This window comes from Harpegnathos saltator, unplaced genomic scaffold, assembly GCF_003227715.2.
Source record: "Harpegnathos saltator strain DR-91 unplaced genomic scaffold, Hsal_v8.6 scaffold436, whole genome shotgun sequence".
Taxonomy (NCBI): Eukaryota; Metazoa; Arthropoda; class Insecta; order Hymenoptera; family Formicidae; genus Harpegnathos; species Harpegnathos saltator.
This window is the reverse complement of record NW_020230246.1, coordinates 1,455,680-1,461,445: the sequence shown is the minus strand read 5'-3', so window position 1 is coordinate 1,461,445 and position 5,766 is coordinate 1,455,680. Positions and strand designations below refer to the sequence as shown.

The following is a 5,766-nucleotide window of genomic DNA, read 5'->3' as shown; positions in this document are numbered from 1 at the left end:
TCTATTCCATTCTGAGCAAACGCGGCACCCATTTCGAGGAAATCTTAACCACCGACAAATGGTTGTTTTCGACGGAGCAGATCCGGATAACACTTTTCAAGCCATCACTTGTTTGAACAGTATTTTTCCCATTAAAAAGCAATGTTTTATTAACACACGAAATTCGGTTTTTTCCATTATTTTGAAAATAGCAAAAGTAGCGTCACTAAAACCACTGTAACTCAATGACACAATGTCGGAATGTCATGAAAGTTTGACACGTAACTTCTAAAGGTTGGTACTAACTGAGTATGGTATGGATTTGTTATTAGAGGCGCCATCTGTTGATTAGTCCCGGGACTTATTGATGTGTTAGATTATCTCCAGAGGCTATACATTCAGTCTCACGTCGTTTAATTGCATTGAAATCCTGTATTCCAGCAGAATTTGCAAGAAAACCAAGAGATTTAAAACACATTGATAAATGGAAGGCTACAGAATCAATTCGTGCTCTATACAAGAATTGTTGTCATGAAATCCATATTACCTACAAATTGCTATTAGGTGCGCAATTAAGTTCCCGCTGTTTTTCAAGAGATGGCTCTAGTAGTAAGTGCTGATCGATTATGACATAACCAAAACGTCATGAACCAAGCTTAGACATATGGTAAACAAACCGCTTTGACACATTAGTGATTTTGTTTTTGCGTCATATACTTTTGGTTGTGTGAAAATGTCTTATTTTGTGCCAAATAAACGTCATTTGCGGGAAGTGTTGCTTTTCTTCTTTCATTCGAGAAAACGGCGGCTGAAGCGCATCGAGAACTCCAAAAAGTTTACGGAGATGCTGCTCTAAGTGAAACAACGTGCCGTGATTGGTTCCGTCGTTTCAAAGACGGTGATTTCGATGTTGACGACCGTTCGCGTGAAGGAAGGCCAAAACCTTCGAAGACGCTGAATTGGAGGCATTGCTCGATGAGGATCCGTGCCAAACGCAAAAAGAGCTTGCTTCAGCATTAGGAGTTACCAGCCAAGCCATTTCCAAGCGATTGCATGCGTTGGGAATGATTCAAAAACAAGGAACTTGGGTTCCTTATGATTTGAAGCCAAGAGACGTTGAGCGTCGTTTTTTCGCCTGTGAACAACTGCTCCAGCGGCAAAAAAGGAAGGGTTTTCTTCATCGCATCGTTACGGGTGATGAAAAATGGATTCATTACAGCAACCCAAAGAGAACAAAATCATGGGGACTGCCCGGTCATGCTTCTACGTCGTCGGCTCGGCCGAATATTCACGCTGCGAAGGTTTTGCTGTATATTTGGTGGGACCAGGGCGGTGTTATTTATTATGAGCTGTTGAAACCGAACGAAACCATCACTGGGGAACGGTATCGAACTCAATTGATGCGATTGAGCCGAGCACTGAGCGAAAAGCGGCCACAATACGAGCAGAGGCACGAAAAAGTGATTCTACAGCATGACAACGCTCGGCCTCACGTTGCCAAACCCGTTAAAACCTACTTAGAAACGCTCAAATGGGAAGTCCTACCCTACCCGCCATATTCCCCAGATATTGCGCCGTCCGATTATTACTTGTTCCGTTCGATGGCACATGGTTTGGTTAATCAGCAGTTCCGCTCATATGAAGACATCTCAAAATGGCTTGATTCGTGGATAGCCTCAAAAGACGAACACTTCTACCGTGACAGTATTCGAGCTCTGCCAGAAAGATGGGAAAAAGTTGTCGCTAGCGATGGGCAATATTTTGAATGATTCATTTGTAACCATTTTTTCACAATAAAGTTGCATTTTCATAAAAAAAAAACAACGAGAACTTAGTTGCGCACCTAATATAATCACTTTTTTTCTCTACATGTAGCTCTCAGGATATTAAGTGATTAGCAATTATATGTGCTATTTAATGCTTATGCGAATGCGTTGCTATTATATTTTATATCCAATTACGGAAAGATTTATGGTGAGGTGAGGAATATATGTCGCATAATGTTCACAATTTGCTACATTTTTCTAATGATGTACAAAACTACGGTTCATTAAATAACTTCAATTGTTTAAAATTTGAGAATTATATGCAAAAAATAAAAAAGAAATTAGAACAGTCGGGAACACCTCTAGAGGAATTATCAAATCGTCTTTATGAAGAATTACAGCTTCTCATTCAGTCATGTAAAATACAATAATATCCGATTGTTGTTTACAACAAAAATAATACAATTTCTTATGTCCAGTTTAAGAATTTTTAAATTAGAACTAATCAACCCGATAACTATGTTATACTTCATGACAAATCTTTAATATTTATCTTGGATATATTTGAAGGCAACTCTATCTGTTATATTTGCGCAAAACGTTTTCTAAATGAAACATCTTTTTTTGATATACCATGCCCTTCAGAAAGACTCGGAATATTTTTAATATCAAATACTACTACTGCAGATATAATTACAATTTCAGTAACATAAATAAAACAGAAATATATAAAAATTAAAAACTTTGATGAAATTGACTCTTATATCATGATACCACAAGCTACTGATAATTAGATGTTATATATATTGGTTAAATGTATTTCTATTTCCCATTCTATATTATGTGTCAAATTTATATATCGTGAGTATATACACAGTCTGTCCCAGATACGATGAAACTGGTTCCATCAAAGTTCTTAGCGCAGCGATATCTATGAGTGAATGATGGTAGGTGAATGTTCTACCTTTCATCTACTTAACCTCAAAATTTGAGCGAATTCGATTGATATTTCACTGTGGTTTGACATTTTATGTAAAGTCACTTTGTGTACGTCGGTTGAAAAACCAACTTTTAAATTGGGTAAAAGTGGTGCAGAAACGTACGAAACGCTACAAAATGTGTACGGGGATGAATGCATGTCCCGTGCACAGGTTTTCCGTTGGTTTGGCCGATTCCGTGACGGTCGTGAGGACCTTGCAGACGATGACCGAGTACCGCCGCCAAAAACCACTCGCAATGAAGAAAACATCGAGAAAGTCAAAGAAATTCTTCGAAGCGACCGCTGTGTGTCTGCCCAGATATTATCTGGGAGTTCTACAACGATTGTGGGCCAGAATTCGACGAGTTCGACCGGAATATCGAGAGCCAGGCAGTTGGTTTTTGTTGCACGATAATGCACCATCGCACAAAGCCATCATGGTACGTGAATTCTTGACCAAAAAAGGCATCATTGTTATCGATCATCCACCGTATTCACCTGATTTGGCTCCGTGCGACTTCTGGCTATTTCCCAAACTGAAATTGGCGATGAAAGGAAATCGTTTCGATACCATCCCGGTCATCCAAAAGACTTCGACCGCCATACTAAAGGTCATTCCAGCCGATGAGTATAAAAAATGTTTCGAAAAATTTGTTGAACGTTTCCAGCGCTGTATTGACTCAGAAGGAGACTATTTTGAATAAACAAGAATAAAAAATCAAAATAATAAACGCTTTGTATTTTTTTTAGACCAGTCTCATTGGATCTGGGACAGACTGTGTATTTCTTTTGCCTCAATATTAAATATTGGAAGTCTACAAGTATTGAACGGATATCGAATTAATGGATGATAACATTGCAAAGGTGAGTTTATAATATTTTAACATATGAAAACTTTATGCTTTCTTTTATACAATTAAAATAGGAAAATGAAAATTTAGGTAACCGATAATTATTTTGATACAGAAAGTATAGAGATATGGTAATTATTTGTATTAATCTGGATCTATAATGAGCTCTTAGCTTTAAGAAATAGTCACACTAATACTTACTAGCTGCTTTTAATTTTCAGTTTTTACAACATTGGACATTTCCCACATTATACGATATGAGCAACGAAAATAAAAAGTATGCTGTTGTAAAATTTTTATCGGATTTTACATATTCTGAAATTCCAACAGCCTGGCTGTTTAAAGACAAGGGTGTTCAGAAATGTTGGTGGCCTCCACGCACAGCAAACTGTGCAAACATTAATTACGACATGTACAAGTCCCAACCCAGTCGACATAATTTGTTACTGCTATATAACTTGGAAATAACAAGTTATATAACGAATATATTATAATAATTATACAACATTTATGTAATTTCTCTGTCTTTTTGTATATAACTACCACAGTCAACACATTTAATTGCTGCTATACACTTTCAAAATAACAAGTTATATAACGAATATGTTATAACTGTTACAGAACATTTTTGTAATTTTCCTGTCTTTTTGTACATAACTGCCACAGTCAACACATTTAGTTGCTGCTATATAACTTGGAAATAACAAGTTATATAACGAATATGTTATAACAGTTACATTACAATTATGTAATTTTGATGTTTTTCTCTACATAACTGCTCAGTCAACACATTCAGTTATTGCTATATAAACCTAGAAATAAAAAGTTAATAACCAATTATAAGAACGATAGAGTGGAAATTCTCAGCGGAACGGTACGCTCTGAGTCAGCGTAACTAATCATAGCCATTTCTCTTTTTTTCGGCGCTAATTCTGTTTTCCTGAAGTCAGCGTCTCATAGCATGGAAATTCTCAGCGGAACAGAACGCGCGAAGCCAGCGCGACCAATCACAACTATTTCTTTCATTTCGCGCCATTCGCGGAATGACCTGTGATCGGTCACGCTGGCTTCCCGTATTGCGTCGTGAGTGACACGCGGCAAGAGTTTCCGTATCCTGTGTGTAACAGAAGTCATAACGGACTATTGTCGTGTTCCGATATTCACTACGAGAAAGGAAGGAAGCACGTTATTGTTCTTATGTTGCGTTCGCTAACACGTGTCCGGAATTCAGAGCGAAATTCGACGTGACCTTTGTAGATTTGTCCTGTTGTCAAGGGAGAGAAAGGACAACGAGCTCTAACCTTCGGAAAGAAAGGTATAAATTCACACTTAACCTATATATATTGTACATATATATATATTATTTTTTGGAATTCTATTTGCATTTTCTCCAAATATAATATATTTGATTCACTATTATTTAACGTAGTAAGTGGTGTTACGGAATTCTGTCAGTCAGACCTTCCCGTCAGCATAAAACAAGGAAAGAGAAGAAGAAGAAGACGATAAGCTGTGAAGATACATTCTGTGGGACATACAGTTTCTCGTCGCTTCCTATGGTCTCATTTTTTTCACACCAAGAGGAGGGTGAAGAAGGAGAGAGGATCTTGCGTAGTCACATTGAAACATTTACGACTGCATCAACAAGAGAGATAAAATAAAGTAATTATGTTAAAATTATTATTATTTTATTACAGCGCTATAAAATTACCTACTTGCACGACCATCGATTAAACCTTATTAATTTGAGCATGAACTAGTATCAATAGATATTTTATTTTATTTAGCATATTAGAAAAAGTTAGCTCTTTCAGTATATATAAAAACCCAGATGGCACAGATAGTTGAAAAAGAATTCCAAAAGAATTCAGTCGTTGTCAGTAATTATGAGTTCATTTTCAGATGCAAAAATAATTCTTTTCGGAGAATTGTACCGAAAAGAATTATTTTTTAATCTGGAAATGAACTTATAATTACTGACATACGACTGAATTCTTTTGGAATTCTCTATGCTATCTGGGAATATAATATTAAGCAAATTCTGATAAAGTATGTGACATTTTTGTTACAGAAAAAAAGGATGCCAAAACAGCTATATTTATTGTCTAAAAGAAGAAGATTTCAGTTAATTAACAATGAACTGGCACATCATAGTAGTTCCTTCCTGTCTAGAAAAGTAGAATCAGTAAAA

The 5,766-nt window shown here is 36.5% G+C and overlaps 1 long non-coding RNA gene across 2 annotated transcripts; it reads left to right on the top strand.

Moving 5' to 3' along the window:
• The first annotated feature begins 4,874 nt into the window (after positions 1-4,874).
• On the top strand, positions 4,875-5,766 carry LOC105188254 (uncharacterized). Of its 2 annotated transcripts, XR_003113376.1 has the most exons (3): positions 4,875-4,890; positions 5,031-5,237; positions 5,647-5,766. It is a non-coding gene; the product is annotated as an uncharacterized LOC105188254 (long non-coding RNA). The 2 variants fall into 2 exon arrangements; XR_003113375.1 differs by lacking the exon at positions 4,875-4,890 and having other exon boundaries at positions 5,011-5,237.